Consider the following 23,831-nt stretch of genomic DNA (forward strand, 5'->3'; position numbering starts at 1 on the left):
CTGGCAATTAAAAGAATAGGAAAGAAATAACTTTTGCCCTTTACTATCTCGCATTCAAGAAAGTGATTTACAGAGTCAAATGGGTCAATGTGGAAATAACCACTTGACATGGTAAAGAAGCCTGTCCTCCCCGAGGCCTCTGGGGTGGTCTCTGTGGCAAGAATGGGGCCTGGGCCTCCCAGGGAAGCCTGAACACACGCTGCCAGTCCGGAGGCTGTTGGCCACGCTGCTCCCTTCTCCAGTCGATAGGCAGTGCCCATTGGAGCACAGTGTTGATGAGGATTTTTTGTTTATTGCTGTGGAATTCACATAACATAAAATTAAGCACTTTAAAGTGCACAATTCAATGGCATTGATTATATTCACAACATTGTGCAACCATCACCTCTCTAATTCCAAAACATTTTCATCACCCCAAAATAAAACCCCGTACCTATTAGTAGTCACTCCCCATTCCCCCCAACCCTCAGCCCCTAGCAACCACCAATTTGCTTTCTGGAGCTTTCATATAAATGTGATCATACAAAATGTAGCCTTTTGTGGTTGGCCTTTTTTCAGTCAATGTAATGTTTCCAGGGTTCATCCATGCTGTAGCATGTGTCAGTGCTTTGTTCCTTTATATGGCCAAATAATATTCCATTGTATGGCTGCACCACGTTTTATAGACCCATTCATCTGTTGATGGACATTTGGGTTATTTGCACCTTGTGGCTGTCATGAACAGTGCTCTATAAGCATCTGTGTAAGAATATTTGTTTTAGTCCCGGTTTTCAATTCTTTGGGGCATACAGCTAGGAGTGGAATTACGTATGGTAACTCTATGTTTAACTTTTGCAGAGTTGGCAGGGGTTTTGAGATTTCTCTGCTCAATGAAATAGTGCCGCTGCGGACAGGGGCAGTTTGCCCTGGGCAGCAAGCAGGGGCTGGAGCTGTTGCACTGCTTATGTGCCATTTAAAGGTGTACAGGTGCCCTCACGGACTGAATAATGGTCTGCCTCTTGCTTCTACCCCCAGATAAACATGTCATCCTTCGAACACATAACCTCATGTGACTTTGTTTTAGTAAAGTTGGGGAGAAGAGGAGAGAAATTCAGGTAACTCCTCTGGTTTAAAATCTATGTTATTAACAGCTTGCAATACTGACTCCTCGCCCTGGCATGTGGGGGCCTTATTCAGCCCTCAGCTTTCTTCCTCCCAGACCAGCCCAAGCATCCCTTCCCACACTGGACGTAACCTCTCACAGATTCCTAATCCCCTTTTCTCTGACCTGTGGCCTTTGCACATGTTATTCCCTATTCCAAAAATGCTTTTCCCTTCTGTGCCCGAAATTCATGCTTTGAAAACTTCTACTCACCCTTCAAGACCCAATCCAGATGGTTCCTTGTCCATCAAGCCCTCCTTGGCTCTCCAGTCACAGTTAACTTCTCCTCTGTGGTCCAGAACCTTCACTCCCATATCTATCGTGACCCTGGGGCCTGAGAGAGAACAAACACCACAGAATCACACAGACTAAGGTCTTCGCCCTGCTTTGTCATTGAGTTTCTACAGCTGTAAAATACACAATCATATAAACCACAGACTAACTCTGCCAGCTTGGAAAGGACTGTCGTGAGCATTTCCTGAAAGAAGAAAATAAGGACTGCAGGGCACCTGGCCCAGGGCGTGGGGGACTAAGGCAGTGGGGCACTGGCCGCAGGGTATTTTGTTGTTTATCATGCTTGCCTTTCCTTGTCCATCATGAGCACCCCAAAAACAAGGCCTATGCCTTTGCCCTTTCCCCTTTATATCGTGAGTGCATAGCCCGTCAAAGGTGCTCAGATAAATATATCTGTGGAACAAATTAATGAACTAATTCATTTAAAGGATTGTTCACTGTGAATGTGCTCATCCCAAAGGCTACAGCTGTCGCATGCTCTTCCTTTCTACTACACTGGCTTCTACAGTCCCAAAGCGACGGCTCCCTTCTTCCAGGCATGACAGAATCATCGCACTGTTCACATGGGCTCCCCATGCCACATGCAGACATTGGTGTTTCTGGGGTGCCCCTGTATGTACCCTCAGAGCAAAGCAGGGAAGAAGGCAGGACAATGTCACATCCTCCAAACCGCTCACTCATGAGAGAGAAAGGGAAATACTGTGGATCACACTCTATGTATGTGTACTTTTTGGAAAAGTACAAATGAGCCAGCTGAGGTGGGAGGGAGTAGCCGGAGCAGTGATGACGGACGGACAGGAAGGACCCAGGACTACGCAGAGGAAGCCTATTTAAGTAAAACTGAGCTGCCACTTGCAGCATTGGAATGAAACGTCCCCATCCTTCCATTATGAAACGAGGTCCCATGCAGCACCCCAGCCTCATCATTTCCACCGCCACGCCGTTGATGACTCCCACTGGGGGTACCTCATGTTCTCCACCTATCCAAATATCGCTCTCTCGTAATAGGCACCTAAGGTCCAACTTCATCCATTAAACCCCAGTAACTGGCCCAGACCACTGTCCTTCTCTCTCCGGATTTCTTCCTAATCATGTGGCTTCCCATAGATGACCTTGAATCACCAGCAAACTCTTGACGTGTCCTCTCCCAAGGAGAGTTGAACCTTTTTGAGGGCAGAGGCCATGTCTGGTCCACTTGGCACTCCCACAGCACACAGATCAGTATCTTATATATTGGAAACATCCCAGAAATTCCTCTCAGCTGACTAGTTAAAAGGAAGAGAGAAGCAGAACCAAAACCATGGAAGAGCAGAGCTTGAAAAGGACCTCAGAGATGATGCACTTCAGCTCCTTGTTGCAGCCCTGACCGTGGAGCCACAATCCCCTAGCAGGACAGAGGCAGTGAGGGCAGAGCTCTCCCCCAACCCGACACTCTTTGCATAGATAAGGCTCTGAAAAGGTCTGCACTCATGAAATCAGTTCAAATGTATTTGACTTGTGCCTCCCAAGTATATTGGATTTTAGAACACTCCTCCCACTTCCCTGCAAAACGCCTTCTAATATCCCGTAGAAATAATGTTTTGCAAACACAATTAAGGCAATGCTAGTTAAACATTATCTATAATAACAGAGAACAAAGTAGTAGAACCAGGAGGTAAAATTATGCAGTTTGACAAGAATGCATTTGGTCTGAATATCAATTCTTAGTTGGTCAAGTGAAGTTGATTATAAAACTAATAGGGAAACTCCAGGGAGATAATTGCATGACATTCTTGAAGGTGAAAAAGTTTCCACTGGATCAGAAACAGGACTAAAGGAGTCCCAGCAAGGATCCTAGTGATCAAACCAAAGCTTTTGTGAATAAAATTGTTAGGAATTAGGGTCTGATTCAAGGTGAAGCTGGGAGCCATGGCACCTGGATCTGGGGAAGGGACATTAAGACCCAAGTCCAAGCACTGGGGAGCAGATGAGTAAGCTCTGCCCAGCCAGACGCGGAGACGGGGACTGCTGGAGCCTCAGGGGCCTAGAGATGATTCCATGTGGCCCCTCTGCTTTTCAGATGGGGAAACTGAGACCCAGGGCCCAGGAGTTCCAGGGAGAGAGGCCAGAGCTGGAACCCTGGCCTCCACATTCTCAGTTTGGGATCTCTCACTGGCTATCGCCGTAACCCAGGTGGGGAACATGGGCTGGTCATCTCAGGAGGCTGGCTGGAGTTCTGGGATGCAGGAGATCAGAGGCTGGAGTAGCCAGATAAGCACACAGGGGCTCAGCAGCCAGGTAATGCTTGAGCCAAACAGGCAGGTCACTAGAAAGGAGGTGCCACCTTGACCGCAGGGCTCCTCCCAGCCAGGGACTCTGTCTTCTTCCCAGCCTCATCCTGAGACACCAGCTTATGAAAAACAAAGACAACATCTACACTTCTGTCCAAACCAGTAATACAGACCTTTGCAAAAGACGATCAATGAGTGATGACAGAAAGGGTCGATTGTACCTTTCAGAGGAGGGTGGAATTGACATTCAGAGCAGAGAGGAGAGCTGACCTGTTCTGCCCTGGCGTCCATCCGCCGCCATTTCCCTTTTGCCAACTCACTGGTCTCTTCATACCCCTGGAGTCCTCACTGTACAGCCTGTCCTTGTGGATCTTTGCTTCTGACAGAACTCTCCCTCTGTACACCCCGCCAGGACCCACCAGCAAGTCTTCAATCAAGTTAAAATTACTCCAGCGCCAGGAAGCCGTGTGTAGGTGGACTGACCTAGAGAACACCAAGTAAATTAGGACTCTCCACAGCAACAGATTACAGGGCCGTTATGCTCTTGCAAAAGCACCCAGCCACGGCACTGGCTTACACAGCAAGAGCCACACAGGTTGGTTTACAGTGGCCCTCAGTTTCCCCTATTCACTCTATGCGGGTTTCTAAAAGACAGCTACTATGTGGGAGGAGGACCTCGATGTCAGGGTTTCTTGAGAGGAGCAGAGTGACTAGACATCAGAATGATCAGTGAGGCAAGGTTAGTAGAGTTGGAGTAGCACGAGAGCTGGAAAGAGAAAGACAGAGCACCCCCAGTTGGTCTCTGTATTCACCCCACCCAATTGCATCCGGATGTGGCCCTGAGCATCCCACCGACTAGCAAGGCTCAGCAAACGAAGCAAAGACAGATGCAAGGTCACGTGGCTAACAAACGAGGTGGGGCCACATGAGAACCCAGACACATGAACTCTGAAGCCAAGCTGCTCCCTCTGCGCCACACTGTCTTACAGAACTCTGGGGCTGCAGCTTCTCAAACTGTCTAACTCCGTGGCCTGAAGTACATACATATATGCATATGCACATGCATTCGTGTTTGTGTGTGTGCATGTCTGTGTGTGCAATTGCGTGTGCATATGTACACAGATATGCTAAAAGTTTCAAGAAATAGTATTTATCCTTACCACATGCCCTGAATCCTGGCACTTTCTCATCTGTTCTAATTTACGTTTACTGTGCGACCCACAATTTGAAACCTGATTGGACCCTCACGCTCCTTTTGCAGACGGTTGAACTGAGGTCCAGAGAGCTTGCAAGGATTGCCCATTTGCTAGCAGCAGAGTGGTGTGAAAGCTTGTTCATCCTGACCTCTCACCCTTGCCTCCACAGCAGGTTTCCATCCCCCAACCCTAACACCACTTCCTGTGGCCTTGGATCCTCGTGGCTCCAAAATCCCTTAGCTTTGGTTCCTGAGTCACACAGTTGTCACAAGGGGCTGATGTGACCCCACTATCTTCCCAGTGCACCCAGCTCCAGCCCAGCGCTGGTCTCAAAGCTGACGCGGCTGGGCCCCGCCTCAGAGGCTCGCAGGCAGACAGGTGGCTAATCACAGCCAAGGGAGATGCTGTAAGCAGCAGGCCACGCTCCTCCCCGCCCTGGGCCCTGGGAAGGCCTCCTAGAGAAGGGGTCTGGATGTGCTTGGGTCCTCGCCCACTGGAGCAGATCCAGGGCTTCCCAGACACCCAGAGGCCTCCCTGCAAGGCAGCCTTCATCAGCACAGCTCTGAACCTGCACCAGGTGAGCAAACGCAGGCCCTCCCATCAGATCAGGGCCTGAGCTGGGCTGCAGCCCATTTGTCCGGGCCAGTCTGGTGGTGTTTCGCAGGTCAGAGCCGGCTCTTTTTACTGCTTCTGCTCCTTCCAGGAAACAAAGCCCAAGACCCCAGCTGCAGGGGCCTCAGTGAGGACCACCCCGGCAATTCCTGGGTTTGAGAGCAGCCCCCTGTGGGTCTCTGGGAGCTCTGACCGCCCAGGGGACAGCGGGGCCCCACACTGTGGGCGCCAGGAAACGTCCAGGAGGCCTCCAACTCTCCTCCCCTCTTCCTGCCTCCCTGTGAGCCTCTCAGGGAGAGGGGCTGGGGAAGGGTGGAATGTCACATTTACACTCTGAGCACCCAGCTCCTTGTAAAGCTTAAGAGTGCCATCTTGTGCCTGAGAGGAGCAACCGCGAGGCGCTGGTGTCCCCACGGCTATGGCAGGAGCAGCAGCCTTCCCTTCTTTCCTTCTTTCTTTCTCTGGCCCAGCCAGCCATCCCGGCCTCTCTGCAGGACCTGCCACAGCCAGAGGTTCTCTGGCCTGAGCCAGGGCACAGCGATACCCTGCTGCACCTGCACCCATGCGTCCCACCTGGGCCCTGCGTTCCCATGCACCCTCCTGTAAGGCCTGGCTTTGTGTCCAGCCTGCCCCGGACACACCATGAACTGGAGGTGGGAGTGAATGACCAACCCAACCAGAACGTTAACTTAAAAGAAAGAGAGGCCGAGAGAGAAGGAAAGAAGGAAGGAGAGAGGGAGGGAAGGAGAGAGAGAGGCCAGGGAAGGGATGAGAACAAAACAATGGGAGAAGCACAAATAGCCTGCGGTTGGCTTACCTCCAGCTTCAGCCACAACTTCAAATTCCAAAAGCTCTGTTCCATGTTCAAAGCATTCAAATGACAGGCACAGAAAATGTGGTCACTTGAGGATCAACACAAATAAACGAAAAGACTGAAAAATGCCCAAACTCTCCGCCTGGCTTGCCTGGCGTGCACACACCCCTTCAGGGGCCTCAGTTTCTCCATCTGTAAAATGAGATACCTGGGGCAACTCGAATTCTAGCCCCGAGACCTCCTGACCCTGCTTTCGACCTCCCGCAGGCCAAGCCCTGCCCACGTAGCCCACAGGCTCTCAGAAATGTCTGCTTTGAATCCCAACTCCTCTCCTCTCTGAGTTTTAAGGTGTTTTCAAGTCACAAAACAAAACAAAACAGAAAAGAGGAAACTGAAGAAGGAGAAGCCGCGAGGGCCCAAACGGTCACCACCTGGATAACCAGCCTAGGACGTTCGTCTCTCTTTTTGAAATAAAAATATCAGGAAAACATAAGTTACAATGTAGGAAAACCAAGCAGAGAGAGAGAGAGATGGAGGATAAATCCGGATTGCTCTGTCACTTGACTGACACACAAAACCACCCAATGCCGGGGGAACCCAAGAGCAGAGCACTGGGCTGCGAGCCATCCACACGTGGGCACAGTTACAGCCCACCGCAGGTGACCAATGTCTGACTAGTAACAGTAGCCACTTATTTCTGCACATAGACTTTTAAAGCCTTGAAGAGTGAAGAGATTAAAGCATTTTGTTAGTTACTTCCTTGCTCTGATGAAAAACCACTCAAAGACATAAAGATAAGGGATTTTGTCTAGGGTCATGCTAAAAAGAGAACAGAGCCTTGAATCCTGGCTCCCATCTTTGCCCTCACCTCCTGGCTTTTAAAGTTGCTCCATGTAAAAAGGACAATTCCAGAGAAGTGAGCCCATTTTGCCCTCAGATACAATGTCCCAACATTGTTTACAACAGGCCCAGTGCAGCCAGTGCAGAAAGATTTACTAACACTGCCCTATACTACTTCCATAATTGAAACTAAATTTCTATTTGGAGACAAAGAGTCCTGAGGTCTTACAAAACAGTATACAGGAAGTCGCCCTTTTCAGCAGATTTGTTAAATGGCTGTTTTTAATGCAAATTAGTTCAAACTGCTACCGAGAGTAATTATTGTAAAAGACAGGCAGAGTTTCCATCATTCTTTCCTCGTTTGGTTCTTCTATAGTCTCTTTTAAATAACTTAGCCATAAAATTTCAATTGACCACCCGAAAAGAAAAAAGTGCTATCAGCAGTGGGGAGAGAGAGGCAGGAGGAGGGTACGTGTCAGCCGGGGACCGTCCCCACCAGCCCCTGATGGAGCCGCCCCAATCAACAGTCCGCGCCCCGCGCCCCTGCCCCCTCGGACTTGGCAAGTCATGGCTGCCAGGCGGGGTGATTTCCCAGCGGGGTCTCGGGAATGCGGGAGTCCTCGGGGTGGGAGGAGTGGAGGGGGCCGCGTCCCCGCCAGGCTGCCCCCTGCCTGCCGCCGAGGCGCGCGCCCCAGTTCCCGGCGGCGCGGGTCCGCTGTTTGCGCCAATACGTTATAACAATATTAGGTACCACCAGGCGAGCACATGAGGTAGAAAATTGCATCTCATTTGTTCTAAATTTGCCAAAGTCTAAATCTTCAGGGAGGTATTTTTACTTTACATATTTGTTAATGGGGTCTGTTTCTTATTGCCCCAAAATGCTTAATATACAAAAGGAATCAGATTCTCTTTCTGGCCTTAATTCATCATAACAAACAGAAATAGAAACTTGATTTCAGATTTCGCTCTGCCTCGCGTCTCCAATTCATATTCGCGGCATCTCGATCATTAATAGCGTCTGGAGGAGCCCTTTTATTTACCTATTATGGCATCATTTGTAACATAAAACTGTTGTGTTCTCTTTTCATTAACAGATTCAGTTGCAAATGCTGGGGAAAAAAATTACAAAGAGCCCCTTTTTAAAATGTGCACATTTATTGGGATTATTAAATCATGGCAGCTAATAGTGGTTGTCACCAACTTAATTTAAAAAGCTGATTATTACTCAAGCCCTATGTATTCCAGGCCTGATACTGTATAATTAGCAGTTGTGATTATTTAGTTAATTTGCAGATTAGGAACAAGTGCCTGTTTTGAAAAATGTGGCCACTCGACCTTCAGCTACAGAGAGGAGTGAGCCAGCTCCTATTACAGGAGAACAAAAGTATCCTGTCAAATAAATGCATTTTGATGCAGGTCGACAAGAGTAAAGGGGCGCTTTTCAGATCATCCGCCTGGATCCTTCGAGCCAAAAGTCCAGCACGAAAGCCACTCCAGACGTGTTTAAATTAACTCCTTCGCTGGTGGAGCCAAATCAAATCAAATAGCACACTTGGAGCCTAAACAAGTTAAAAGATGGTCCTTGTGGGTACCAGCCACCAAAGCAATAGTCACTGGACAAAAACATCCTAGTGACCCAAAGTTCAAGGAAGATTCAGCCGTCAAGACTGGTCCAACGTGGAGAGCCATTTGGAGTTGGGCACAGACCCTATCCCATATGCATTATTTCTATTGCTGCGTTTGTCATCAGTCATATGACGGTAATAAAATTTGTAACTGTTTCTCTTATACTCTGCTGCGATTTACCTCGTCTAATAGACAATGCAAATGCTAAAAGGCACATATACATCTTCATTATATAAGCTGGTGCCTGAGCCACTCTCCTCCAGAGACAGTTTTATTCATTTTTATACAATTTGCCTACTGTACGGTACAGATGGTTTCTATTAAGTAAAATATCTGTTTTCTTCCAAATTTTTACTTTTCGTGATTAAATTACTTTAAAATGATGGTACATTGTATTATCTTCTTTCATGACTTAATTTAGCTCAAATACTCCCAGCATAAACTATAAGCCCAGTTTCATCCACTCGGAAAATCGGCCACATACTGTGATTTTCTGAGGGTTATTCCACCCTGCCTGTGATGTCTATTCTTTATCAATTACTTTCCCTGGAGTCTTAACTATATGGATTATTTTCTAGAGAGAAATTCGCATATGAATATAAATGGAAACTCTGGATTAATATTAAAGCAGGATTTCTTCCCTAAACTGTTTAAAATTTGAGATGCCCTTTGTTAATATGCAAGTTTTTTCTGCTGGTGTCTCAGCTACAGAGTGACTTGTCATCTGAAATATTCAAAGCTGCTGCCCCCGCGTGGCGGCCCTTGGAGCCGCTTTCTCTTTCCAGCCTTCCTCCATGCACTCCGCCTGTTCATTTTGAAGTGGCTGTGTGCAGGCGCCTCCATCAGCCGGAAGGAGAGCCTGGCGATGGTGCTTTGAGGCCCACCTTCCCACACTGGAGATCGTCCTCTGGATCTCAACTACACCAATATTGAGAGCTCTTTTCTGATGCTTGGAACCCATCATCCTACTTGTCTCACTTTATTAGTGTGATGCTAGGCAAATGTGTCCCCGGGAATGTCTCCTTTTTTCGCATTTTACATTCATATTTTATTTTTGCATTCATGCTCTCCAACTCTTCCCAGTGGAATACGGCCTGTGGCCCAGAGCAGTGTTACTTCCTCCATCCCCTCAGCCAGCTCTTCTCAAACTTGCTCACCCCCAACTAGCTCGGCAGCCCCAGATCTTGACCACAAGCCCTTCTCTGCCAGAGCAGAAACACAAGGAAGGAGAGACTGCCCTTTCCAGGAGGGAAGCAGCATGCACTTGGAAGCGCGTGGGTGTAGATGAGAGCCGAGGAAGGGGACAGGCAGAGGGGGGACCACAACTTCTACTTGCTGTCTGAGCCATGGGAGCTGCCCAGGGAGCCCCTGCCATTCACTCTGCAGAAACCGACCCAGACAGCCACGTCTGTGATCTGGGGGTGGCCCTCCAGAACTGTCGGGGCCCCTGTGGGCCTTCGCTGAGGAGGTCCATGGGAACATTGGGGCTGACTGCAGTGGTTCTGTCTTCTGGGCTTTCACTAACACTGGGTGCAGGGGCAGTGGGGACCAGAGGGTGTCTCTGTGAGTCCCCCGATGAGCATGGCAGTGGGCCCGTCCCTCCAGAGGTGAGTGGGGGGCAGGCAGTGGGAGACCCTCATCCTAGTCCCAGCTCCCGCTGGGACCCCAGGCGGGTCAATTAACTTCCCTGGGGCTCAGTGTCTGACGGATGTTGTGAGGATCAAATGAAATAATAGGCCTGGAAAGGCTTTGAAACAGTTCAAAGTGCTTGACAGGCATGAGGCACAGTTTTTTGTCCACCGTTCACTTCGACCACGTCACGGAGCAAAACCAAGACTCATGAAGGCTGCCCAACCCCAAGAGCAAGCGAGGGCTGTGCCAGGCAACCCCTCTCAGAGACAGAGTCCTAGCCAAAAATGCATGGTTGGCCAAGGTCAAACATCAGATGGACTTCTACAAAATAAACCCTGATGCGGGCGGGCATATCTTTCTAAATGAGATGACGCTCCGGGAGACCCCTTCTTGGCCCATATTTTGGCGAGGACTCTGTGATGAGGTCTCGCTTTCAGTCAGCACTGAGTTTGGCTAACGTGGCAGAAATAGATTTGAGGCAATGAGACAAAGGGATGAGGGAATAAATTACTTCTCAGTCCACAATTTGTTTCACAGAAAATGGAACACAGGAAAAATCACTAACAAAGGCAACCCCAGAGGTCCATGCCTGCCCGCAATGCTCACAGACGGACACGCTGCCGGGTCTGCTCCAAAATGACATTAGGACCCACCGGGCATGTCTGTGTCAATAGGGGGGAATGGAGATGCCCACAAAGATCTGGTTAATTCCATCACCAAGACATATTTGGCTCCACATTGGGGCACAGGAGAAAGTTAAGATGACCTGCACGCCTGTCTTCATTCTCTACCACTCTGTGCTTCCCAAGGGAGACTCAGCCAGTGCCAAGTTAGCTCCTCCATCTCAGGCATCTCAAGGCATCTGATGCTTTCCCGCCAGGTGCTAAGAAGCCAAGTCCCACTGACAGCCACGCAGCCATCCACAACACAGAGACGCAGCGTGGTCCAAACGAGGAGAGCCCCGAGAACGGTCAAGTCCTGAAGGACCACGGCTCAGGCTGACCCACCAGAGAGACCCCCATGGGAATCAGAGGCCTGGAGCTTCCCATCTCTGCGAAGCCAGTGGCTCTTCCTCCTCCTGCCCAGGGCCTCCAGAAACACCCACGTCAACCCTGGAAACTCACGCCCGTCTCACACCACAGCAGATTGCACGCAGCCACCCAGCTCTTGGGGAAGCCAACACTCAAACACAACTGCAGCAGCTCTGCTCCAGGGAGAGGGGCCTCTCCCAAAGCAGGGGGTCGAGAAGAGTGGTCCCTGTTCCCCAATGTAGCTGGTGAAAATGATCAGGAGACTGCCCAGGGCTTAGAGAGTTTGCTGCTTGCCTGCGCAGGATGGGGAGATCTTGGCAACCTCAGAGCATCATATTAGTCCTTCAAAGGAAAGAATTTAACTGCTCCAAAATCAATTTCAGAATGTAAGAACGACAGGAGGTAATACAATAAAGTCATTCAAAGATCAGGGGGCAGTCAAACAACATACTGGAAGACAGCATTATGTAGTCAAGATGTATTTTAGAAGACTGAATTCTTCTTTGCTTAAGAAAGAGCATTAGATTGATGGGCTACAATATGTATCGTGTGCTCCCCGGGCAACAGTCACAGGTCTGCTCCTGGGAGAGAAGTGCAGCTCAGACTCTGGATCCTGACACAAGTGGGTTCCAGTTCTGGCTCGCCCGCAGTCTAGCGAATGTGGCCCAGAGCAGCTATTTAAGTTCTCAGCTTCCTCTCAGGCAAATGGGGGGAATAATAGAAGGCATTTTATAAAATCGTGGGTAGGATTCATGAGATCCGTGAGGGAATGGGCGATGTCTGGAACCCAGAAGGTGCTCCAGAAATGGTGCCCTTCATTGGCTAAGGGCACGCAAAGAACATCTGCCACCATGCCACAGTCTCACAAGATAAAGGGTGAGGCCGGGTTCGGGGAACATACACCCAGAAAAACGGGGAATCCCGCAAAGAAGTTTGTGATTTGCAAGAAATGAGCAAGTCAGATCCCAGCTCTGTGGGGTTTTGAAGAAGGAGAGATTATATCCAACTAGGGCGATTGAGAAAGCTCAAAGGAGGTGGGTTTGAAAGGAGCCAGGTCCCCAAAGCCATGAGGATAGAGGCTAATCTGTCCTAGAGTCAAATACCCAGTGGGTGAAGGCTGCACCTGTGTCTTCAGGGAAGGTAAGTAGAGAAAGAAATCAGCCAAGCCAGGGGGAAGTAACACAGGAGTGCTCCAATATGGCAGATGGTGCTGTGCTATTTGTACCTGTCGGGATGAGACTGACCTGGACGCCAGGGATGGAGTGGTACCCAGCGAGGATGCCGTAAGATGCCAAAGCAATAACAACAATGCACGGCCGTGAGACAGCACAGGCAATCAGTGGAAAAAGGATCGGACAGGTCAGAGACGGTGTCACGAAAACAAAATAATTGATCACGGACTTCTTTTCCACTTTGTAATTCTGTTCCACGATTTTATGAAACCAAATGTAGACACAGCGTAAATGCGAATATACAGTATCAAAAGGCAAGGTCGGCCTTCCCCAATTGTACGCAATATCACAGCTGGTGCCTATGGACCCAAAAATCAATTCCAAAACTGAGTCTATCTCAAGATACCATCAAACAGAATTACATTCTGATATCCCTTCCACGTCTTGTACTCAGAAACTTACAAGATCAAGCAATTAATTTCCCAATTGGATTACTTAGACAATCATATATGAAAGTCTATGGATATTAAAAAACTATTATGAGCATTTTAAAGGCAGCATATGCTAATCTTTTCACAGAAAGGATAAAAATACAAATCCATCTGTCTTGTAACCTTTCAACCCATAAACAAGGAGGAATATGGAAATTTCCAAATTTGCATGCAAAGAAAAAATATTTTACCTTGTGAGGATTTGTACGTACTCCCTTCCACGGTGCTCTCTGGGGAATAGTTTTCACCGAATTTTATTTTGAAGCTACATTGAGGATCAGGCTCGTGGCCCAGACTGTCTTTAAATTTTGTCAAGGTTTTACTACCTTCGCAGATATTGCATAGAAGTTGGGAACTTTATTAGAGAGACATTATCTGATATGACTTCTATATTCAATGACAGGAATGACATTTTGGTGGCTAGGAGGTCACAAGATGAAGACGATAGGTGACTGAAAGCTGTGTGTGTGCTAAAAATAGGATGGGAAAAGAGAAACAACCATCTCAAAAAGAGAATTAACTGTGACAGTCTCAATGCAACGTGGGATCCTGGATTGGACCCTAGAACAGAAAAAGGGCATTTGTGAAGGAAAAAACCTAAAGGAATCTGAGTAAAGTCTTTAGTTCAGCTAATAGTAATGTGCCGATGTTAACTTCTGAGTCTTGGCAAGTGTGCCTGGTGATGGAAGACGTGAACATTCACGGAAACGGGGTGAAGGGCAGACAAGAACCTCCTGCACTATGTTAGCAATTTTTCTGTAAATCTAAAATTATTCCAAAATAAAAAGTTTATTTTAATAAAATGTGACTCAGAAAAGGAAACTCAGTTGTGGCGCTGGAAATTTTCATCAAGAAAAAACCCAGATACTTCAGGGGGAAAGCATACGATGAACTATCATAAATAGAATGTGAAAAAGACATTGAAGAATAGACAAGCACAGCCATCGATATCCTAGCCCCACTGCTCACCCATCACAGGATACCAGAGAGTTACCTCTTAAAATGCTGAGCGAGCGCCACTCAAAATACACCTTGTTATGAGTGACATCGTGGCACAGAAAGAAAAGCCAGGAGAGGCGTTATCCTTGGTGCTGTAACTAGAAGGAAGTCCCTGATGCCACACAACTGGGCCGACCCCCAAAGGCAGTCCTAGCAGAAGGCGGGCAAAGGCTGGCTGACCCTCACCAAAGGTGGCGCATCTACTCAGACCCTCGACTGCCTTTGGTGCTCCTTGGCATCCTCCCCATTTGAACATGCTCTGGGGAGAATTCAGCTTTCTGGCCAGACAAATTTGGAGCAAGGAGTGTGGCAAGATGTATAACATGGCACAGCAGAAGTAGCTCTTGCTCCGTAGGCTCAGGATTTCCTTGAAATCAAATTGAATTGAAATCCAAGCATCCCTGCCACTAGAAATTCTGTCTCAGCCATTCTCTGGGAGCTCCTACCCTTCCTTCAGTTCACTTAAGAGTACGGGGGCTTCTAGGGCATCCAGAAAACAGGCCATGGCCTTGAATCCCCAACCCACCACACCTTCACGGAAATCCTCATTGTTCAAGCCAAGGGTTCCCTTGGAGGCAGACTGGGGGCAGAAACCTGGCGTAGTTGGGAGGCCCCATGCCAGGGACCTGCCTTCCTGAGTACACCAAGGAGACCTCCCCCTCTGAGGAACTGGCACCTCTGTCAGCGGTGCCTGGCAGCTACTCCCTTCCCCATCCCCAGGTACAAACTCTTTAGGAGCTCAAGTTTTGGAAAACAAAAGCCAGATGGGCAGAGTCTGCAGCCAACTTTTCCCTTGGGAAAAAACTTTTTTTTTCTTGAAACAACAAAACAAGGAACAAAATAACTTCTGGGGCACACAGGAGAATAAAAGTCTCTGTGTCTCATTTGGGAGACTTTTGACCCAAAAAAACAGTGATGCAAATAATAAAGCACTAATTATCTCATCTAACAAGAGCTCCAGAGAAAGGAACTCGCCAGGTTCCTTTGGTGACTCAATAGAATATGAAGACCCATGCTCCTTCAGTACTGCCTCATTCATCTCCAGAGACTTGGCCATGTCTTCCCTCAGAGTGGCAAAACAGCTGCTGTGGTGCCAAATATCACATCTTATACCACAGTGTCCCAAGCAAGAAGGAATTTCTCATCATTCTCCTCTCTCTTATTAACAAGCAGAACTTTTCCCAGAAACCCCTAGAAGACTTCCCATAGGTCTTATTGGCCATAACTGGATCAGATGACAACCTCAAGGCCAATCCTAGTGAAAGGAGAGCAAAATTCCGAGGAATGGCTGACATGGATCATATTTACCCTCTGGAACTGGGCCCCAAAAATTCAGGGTTTTGTTCTCAAAGAAGCAGCCTAGCTGGTAGGTCTCCAACGGGCCTGGCACCCCCTGGCTTATTTAATGGGTGGGAGTGTTAAAGGGAAAAATATAAGCCAAATGCAAATGACTATCTCCGTAAACTGTCCTGCCACAAGGGGCAGAGTGAATGATGCTCAATGGCAAGAGAAACAAGTGACGACTGCGACCATGTAGGGAGAACCATGGTGTCCAACAGGGCTGCTGTTAACCTGATGAACAATGAGCAGAGAAGAGGGATCCAGAGGGCTCCTACTCCTTATTCCTGGCATCCAGGCTCCAGGGCAGGTGGATGCCAGTGTGTTCTCCTCAAAAGGCTGGCAGGGTGTGTGCCAGTGGCGTGGATGGGCCCAGGTCACAGCAGCCCTTGAGCCCAGTGGACATGGCCTGGGCTCCACAGGGGCTGCTTAGAGTAGATGAGTGCTCTGCCCACTTTGGTGTCATCCCTCCGCCACCTTCGCAGCTGTTGGTGAGGCCCCTTACTTAATATTATTTACTAAATATCTCCCCCTAAATTGGCTTTTTTTAACCAAAAATTTTTAATCAAAAATCTATTTTAGCCTCATCCTCCCTATTTTATCCTCATCTACAGACTCCCAGTTGCGAGGAGCCAGTTTTACTTATAAACAATAAAACAAATTTTAATTATTAATTTTTTAAACATATATCTGCATAGCATGGACAAACACATTGCGTGCACCGGTGGACCCATGCCACATTTGGGGAACGACCTCCTAACGCTGGTATTCAGGGATTGGACACGTCTACCTCCAGGTCGATTTTCCGTTCCCAGCTGAGAGCACGGGACAGTGGTGAGCGTGGTAGAGCAGCAACTGAGCCCATGAAATAAGCACTTCAACATCCATCTAAATATGGCCAATGGGGATGGAGGAGGCAAAGAGGCAAATGGAAGAGATGAAACAGGGAGAGTGGGACATGGCCAGGAAGCGAGCCCCCAGGGGGAGCCCTGGAGAAGCTGGGAGACTCGGCACTGAGAACAGCCAACAGCAAAGACGATCCGCCAGGAGCAGAAAACTTCATTTCACCAGAGAGGAGAGAAGAGCGAAGGCGGAAAGGCAAGAGGAACTCGTCCATGTCCTGGGGAAACTGAGATTTGAATCCCAGGGGAAAAAACACCAAAATAGCTTCAGGTTACTAGTTTAAGAAAAGAAGAAAGAACATTTGACACTATCTTCCCAAAAAGTGCTGCCGAACAGCATGAGAAGAGGAGCCTACTGAAGCATTGAAAAGCCGAATTATTTTTGCTGAGGCCCCTCTAGCTACGACACCATTTAATAGACCATTTAATAGACAATCACAAATCCAGTTGCCTTCATTATAGTAAACAGACAAATGCCCACACAATGGGTAATTTTGTGGATCAAACTGTTGAGGACAAAAAAGGTGAAATCCTGGAAGCCAGGGACGCCGACATCATTCGCAGCGGAAGGATGCACACAGCAGGGGCAAAAGCAGAGTCAGAGAGAAAATTCTGGAGGCCAACCGCCCATCCGGCCCCAGAGATCTTAGAGCTTTTTCTGCAACGGCAAGTTCCTCCCAGTCCAGTCACAGTGAAGATAGCCAACAAAGGCCTGGGCGGCAGTCACAAAACCTACACCAGAGAGTTCCCAGCCTTCCCACTCTGCCTGGTGTTTAGTTCAAACCAAATCTGGAAGGTGAGCTGGGCCGCTCCCACAGAAGCCCACTTCTGTCCTTTCTCGTCCCATACAACAGAGAGTCGGAAAGGCAGCCCGGTGGTGACAGGCCCAGGGTTCCTTTCTAGCCTCACAGTTACCCAGTAATGGAGGTCAAATGGAGCCCCCACCGTCCCGGGCCCTCCTTGGCCAATAAAAATCTCCTAAAACCGTGAAAAGATTATAAATATCTGAGAGGCCAAGATAATTTATAAAGCAGAAAAAAAACAGAAAAGAGAGTCTCATATTTTTAATGTCACACCCACATCACAAGCAGGCCATTTGATTTGCAAAACTACTCTGGATTAAAAGATAAAGTAAGATAAAAATAAATATCAGGGGGCCAGCCTAGTGGCTGAGTGGTTAAGTTCACGCACTCTGCTTCCACAGCCCAAGGTTCATGGGTTGGGATCCTGGGAGCGGATTTACACACTGCTCATCAAGCCATGCTGTGGTGGCATCCCACATAGAAGAACTAGAATGACCTCTAACTAGGATAGACAACTAGGTACTGGGACTTTGGGGAGAAGAAGAAAGAAAAAAAAAAAGAGGAAGATTGGCAATAGAATAGATGTTAGCTCAGAGCCAATCTTCCTCACCAAAAAAATCTTACTTACAAAAACCACAAGATAAACATCATTTAGTAATCCAAAATAGGCATCGGGAAAATGGAGCCGGATGGAACAGCCTTATGGTGACCATCACGGGCTTTCAGACACCCCAAATCCAGCCTTGTTCCTAAACCGGAGTTTGAAGTAGTGAGTTCTGGGCAGCAGCACCTCTGAGGCCCATGGGGAAGAGGCCCAGGGAATGATGTGTGAGGTCAGTTCTGGCCACATCGCCATGCAGCCAGAGTTCCATGTCCTCAGTTTGGGACAGTTTTGCCCCACAACAGGAACTGTCCTTACGACGTTACATGTGGGTGAAGAGACCATAGGGACAGGACTCAAGGCATGACAAGGGGGCAGCCTTGCCCCAGCTAAAATGGAACTTACTAGAAAGCAGCCTCGGGAATCAAGCCACACTCTGCGACCAACCAGCTCAATAGGAATGACCTCGGAATCAATGCGATGTTGATCGGGAGTCTAATCAACCAGAGTCTCTTCCATCCTATTACAAAGTTGCCATCCTATTAATTCACAATGATAAAAACTAAAGTCAGTCCGTCTGGTAATTGTTTATACTATGAATGTAGCCACCGGTGGAGAGGAGCAGAACTGTCGGAGGCACGACTGCAGAATCATGAGGTCTTCTTTTCTTTCTAATACTTACTCGTGCTTACCCATCTACGTAGGTGTTTGCCCTTTCGAAAGCTGCCCCCTTGCCAGCCCTTGCTCCAGAGGGCCCTCCTCTGCTCACAGCCGGCTTCAGACCCTTCCTGTGGAGCTGGCTTAGAATCCATGACAAGTCCTAAGCCGTTCAGGTGGCACCTTGCTTTTTAACTCATAAATGATATTATTCAAGTCGGCCCCCGACCTCAGGGCAGCGGCTGTTTAACAAAAACAGCAGTGCCTCTCTAGCTCAAGGTTCATCAGAAGGGACAGTAACGAGGGGACCACTTTGCAAAGGCCCCGTGATGTCTAAGCACAGCAGCCCTGCTACAATGCACTTAAAAATACACAGACGACTTTTTTAAATTCACCCACACCAGTGCATGCAGTCATCACTCGTCTCCCTAAAGCTTCAGTTCAAACGCCGGCTCTGGAATTTTACAGGTCAAATGCCTTACACCAGCAGTCAAAGCAGAGCCCCGGCTCCAGAGCCTTCTGATAAACACGCTTTGAGTCCAGTCCCTGGGGTCTAAATGGGAGAGTTTTAGCAGGAAACCTTCTGACCTCAAATAATGATCTCGAGTGTCTTAGTTTCTCTGCGGTTCCAATATTCCTCCACTCCATTTAGGGAACAAGAGGCTATTCCTCTGTTTGAAATCTCCACCACACGCCTGAGCAGGGCCTGGCTTTTTGCTGCTCTGTCTTCAGGTCCAGGAAGATTCAATGCAACATAAAAACAAGTTGGCTCATCTACCATCCTATGAATGGTCAGCACCACCTTACGCCGGGCTGGTAGGCAGCTGTTTCCTTATTAATGTCTCCCTTGACTTTTATTCCAAAAGGGAGACCGGCTTCGAAAATGAACAACCAGATCCACCCCTCACTCATCCCACCCACAACACATTGTATGTGTTGCTATGTTCCCAACCACAAAAGAATCTCCCAAAAAATGCAATGCAATATATAATTTTTCTACTAAAAATGAAGCAAATAGATTTGTTTTTAAATCTATGAAATCCAATGATCTGCTGATTTCACTGCTAAAATTAAGTGAAAAATCTTTGAAAATTTAGTCTTTCAAGGGACAAACACTTTCTTTGACTTTTACCAAAAAAAAACAAGCCTTTTCATCACGACTGGAAAAAAAATCCAGGAGGAGGTTTTCATGAGCAAATGCTTCTCCTGAAAACTGACACAGCACGGGTGAAACTTTCCCTGACATCCTCCTGTATGTTTAATCTAATGCCATCAGAGAAGACATGTGCAGGAAACGCTCATGAGGAGGAGGAGGGGCTCAGACAAGAGGCAGGAGGAATGTAACCACTGGGGAGCATCAAGCTTGTATCTAACGCCTTCCGTCGAAGTTCAACTTTACTCGTTGCCATCAGAAGGTAGGGCATGTTTTAACCTCAATTTTCTTCCAAGCTTTATTTCTTTACAAATAAAGGTGCTAATATAGAACTGTGTGTAATAAAGGTCTTCATAACACCAAGAGAGAAAATTAAAACAATTATGAAAGTAGTTTTTCATAGTGGTCAATGATGTACAGCTCCAATTTAACTGCTGTCCTATTAAGAGGTGGCATTTATAATTTACCCTTTTTTTTCATTTTCTTGTATAAAAAACACTTTCACAGCTTATGTAAGTGAAAAAAAAAACAAAAAGTTCTGCCTTGTACCAGCCTTTCCTTCTGGGTGATCAGGAGAGAGCACCTGAAATCATGGTGTGGACCTCCTGCTGTGCGCACAAGCCCCGCTTGCTGCAGTCTTTCTCTGAAATCTGTTCCCATCCTGGGAGAGAGCTCCCCCGTAGAGACTCTAGGCGGCTTTCCAAAACCAAAAAGAGGCCAAGCATTTTCAAACTTCAGGGAGCGTGAGAATTACCCAGGAGAGGTTGTCAAAATGCAGACGTGAAGATGAAGGTAGTCAGTGCTCGGATTGTATGTGCAAGGGGACATCAGACCAGCAGATGGACAATGACAACACAAGATACAGGCCACAGTGGACGTGTCTCTGTGCTCGGACAGTCCATGAGACTGAGAGATCTTTTTACCAAGACAGAGACATTTGCACTGAGGCTAGAAGGACCTTGGGGAGCTGATCAGAAGAATCAGGGAGTGAAGGACAAGCCACCGGAGTGTGAGGCTCCCCGTATAGAGCGTGTGTGTCGGTGACCGAGAGCCTAGACAGAAGAACGGCCCGGGCTGACTTTTTCCCCCACATCTCACTGGGGTATCTGCCCCCAGTCTGTGAACAGTCCACAGGCAAGTGCTGGGCCTGCTCTGCCACCTGGGCCCAAAGGCATTTAAACCCACCAGTTTCAGTGCTCTGCTTCTCCCTCTGCCGGCAATACGATGCTAGTGACATCTCCTGGCTTCATGGATCTACCATGAAAGCACCTCCAGTGAGCCTGTTAACAAGATGCATCCAGAAATACAAAGTAAGAATCTGCTCCAGAAACACTTGTCCTGGGAGCCATCACATCGCCTGTGCTAGAGTTTTCCCAATGACCCGCTAACTGAAATCTGTCTGAATGAGGATTGTAAAGGGCAGCCTTGATCACAGTCCAGGTCCATCAGGTAAGAGGCCTTGTACTTCCTCACCTAGATGAAGGGACAGTGTGGAAAATATATTCTATTCTACCAATATTTGCAGGTGCCTTCTCTGTGCTAGTTCCAGGTGACTGGGATACATCAGTGAAATAACAAACCAAAACAGTCAAATGTCTCTGTCTTTGTGGAGCTTAAATTTTAATAAATGCATCTATCAAATCTGTGAAGGGTTTCTCATTGATCATATGGTTGCTTGGTTGAATTTTCCTTAAAATACCCATTGTTCACTGGTTCCTGTGAACGGGGCACACTTACTCCTAATGGGGAGGGGCATTGGAGATGTGTATGGTGGTCTTTGCCAAAAATATTAATAATGTTTATGTTCTCGTACCCAGCAATTCCATGTTTGCTCTTCCCTCTTAAAAAATATCCCTAGATACGGAAGGAGTTTTCCACAAAAAGATGTCCATCACAGTGTTATTTATATTAGGCAAACACTGAAAACAATTTGTATCCAACAAGGAGTGGGGAGGGAAGAGTTAAGTACATTACACTAACTCCACATCAAGAAACACTTGAAAAGAGTCTGATAAAATATTTACAATATTAAATAAATAAAATAGCAGGATACAAAATTGTGTATACATAGCATATGATTGTAGGTATGTAAGAGGAAAATTATTTGGGAAAAAGATTTGAAAAAAATAACACCAAAATATTAACAGTAGTTATTGCTACGTGGGTGGACTGCCGAGCGATTTTTTTTCTTCACTCTATTTTTCAATAATTTTAACATTTTCTATAACGAGCACATACTTTTAAATGGGAGAAAATAGCAAGCCAGAAAGAAGGGGAAAAAATATATACAGGGAGGGAGGAAAGAGGGAGTTGGAAGGACGAAGGTGGACATATGTGTCGTGTAAACAGTTGACAGAGCCCTCAAATCATCACTGGACATTCTGTGAAGATTCAGCTAAAACCAAACTCTCCAGGAGATGTTGCCCCAGGATCTCGCCAACGTGTCCCTCTCTTCCAGTTGCTTCAATACCACCAAGTGATAGTGACAAATTGCCCTGAAAGGTCCAGCCACGCTACTGCCCTGCAGAGAAACATCTTATCAAAAGACAGAGCGACAGCCTCTTCTTAGACATTTCCAATCTTTCAGGCCTGAGGAATATGACAATGATGATCATGGAAGCTTTAAACAGCGTCTTTTTCTTTCTTAACCCTCAGGCTCAAGGATGACCTCACACAGTTTCCTCTCTCCTCACTGCACAGCTGTCTCCAGATCCAGGTCCCTGGTTCAGGCCCCACCTTTCTGATACCTCTGCCTCCGTCCTGAGGATTAACCACTGCCAACCCGGTGCTGCCTTCAACTGCATTGGGCCCTGGGTTATTACACACTGTTGAAAGTGTTTCCTTCAGCATCTGTGTCACTGATAGGCTGTGAGCATTCAGAGGACAGACAGTATGCCTCACTCGTCAAAGAAAGTTTCTGAAGAAATGGATGGATGCATAAAAAAAAAAAATCAGTGAATGATTCTCTTTCCTGAGCTTCAAATCTTGCTGCTAGTTGCTTGCTGGTTCTGCTTGAGTGATGAAATTCACGAATATTGAACACGTCAATGACTGAGACTTATAAGTGACCAAAAAACAATGTGTCAAGATGCCAGTGTCCTTCCTCCACTCCACAAACTAAGCATCAAGCAAAACATCTCTCCAAGATTTTTTCACTTGGAGTAACATAGAGTAGATCTGTAAAATAACTGACATCAGTACTATTATTTCCATAGGTCGCAATCTTGAGAGATTTAATTTTAACAAAACCTTACTCTAAACATAGGTGTGTGGACACAGCATCCAGAGGCATGCGTGGTCAAACGAACTGGATTCCTTTCTCTGCTGAGGGTGAAAGGAGTCACCAATGCAATGTTCATTTTTATTCAGAGGATAAAAGTGAACATTTGTGGTCATTTTCCCCAAGTATGGCACACTCTCTGAGCATCTGGGTTTAGTAAATGCCACAATCACCGTCCTGGTCCACTTCCATTAATTAAATCCTTACTATATCCATGAGAGGAAGACCATGGTCTCTTCTTAACATTCATCTTCTTTTGGAAATGGCTTGAGCTGGTGCATCCTCGCATGATGCAAATGGTGAAACATCACAATGTCCGACGAATCATGTTATTGATATACAGTGCAATTTCAGTGGTTATTTTGAATACATTTCTAGTGCAAACATTTAATTAAATTTTACGAAAAGGTTTCTTCTTTTCTCAGAATCTTAAGTATATATAATTTATCACAATTTTCTCATTACTTTCCTCAAAGCCATTGATTAACTGGTACCACACAAAGGGCAGTAATACACTCTATTATGCTGTATTTAAATAAAAGGCATTTCTTTAAATCCAGCACTTTTATTTCAGGACTTTATTGGAAATGCACATGTTTGAGCCCAAATCCTGCCCTCAGATCACCGAGCTTGGCGTTTAATGCCTGGGTCGCTGGACATGACTGAACAAGTGAGACTTAAACTGACAACAAACAGCCCCTCTTTACCGGGCCAGTGCTGCTATGTCGCTTAACACAGGGGTCCCTTCCTGAACTCTCACAGGCCTCTGAGGATAGGAACATCTACATTTCTTCTCAGAGGCAGGGAAACAGAAGCTTAGGGTGTCAAATAACCTGTCCCGGGTCCCTCTGACTCAAGAGCCCACCCTTTGACCCCATTGCACACGGCAAGGCCGGGACCCACGAAGCCTGGCATGTCCGAGGCTCGGTGTTTCTTTCGTACAACCAGAAGAGGCTCTAGGACGACAATAAATCGTCCC

This window comes from Equus caballus, chromosome 1 (assembly GCF_041296265.1).
Source record: "Equus caballus isolate H_3958 breed thoroughbred chromosome 1, TB-T2T, whole genome shotgun sequence".
Classification (NCBI taxonomy): Eukaryota; Metazoa; Chordata; class Mammalia; order Perissodactyla; family Equidae; genus Equus; species Equus caballus.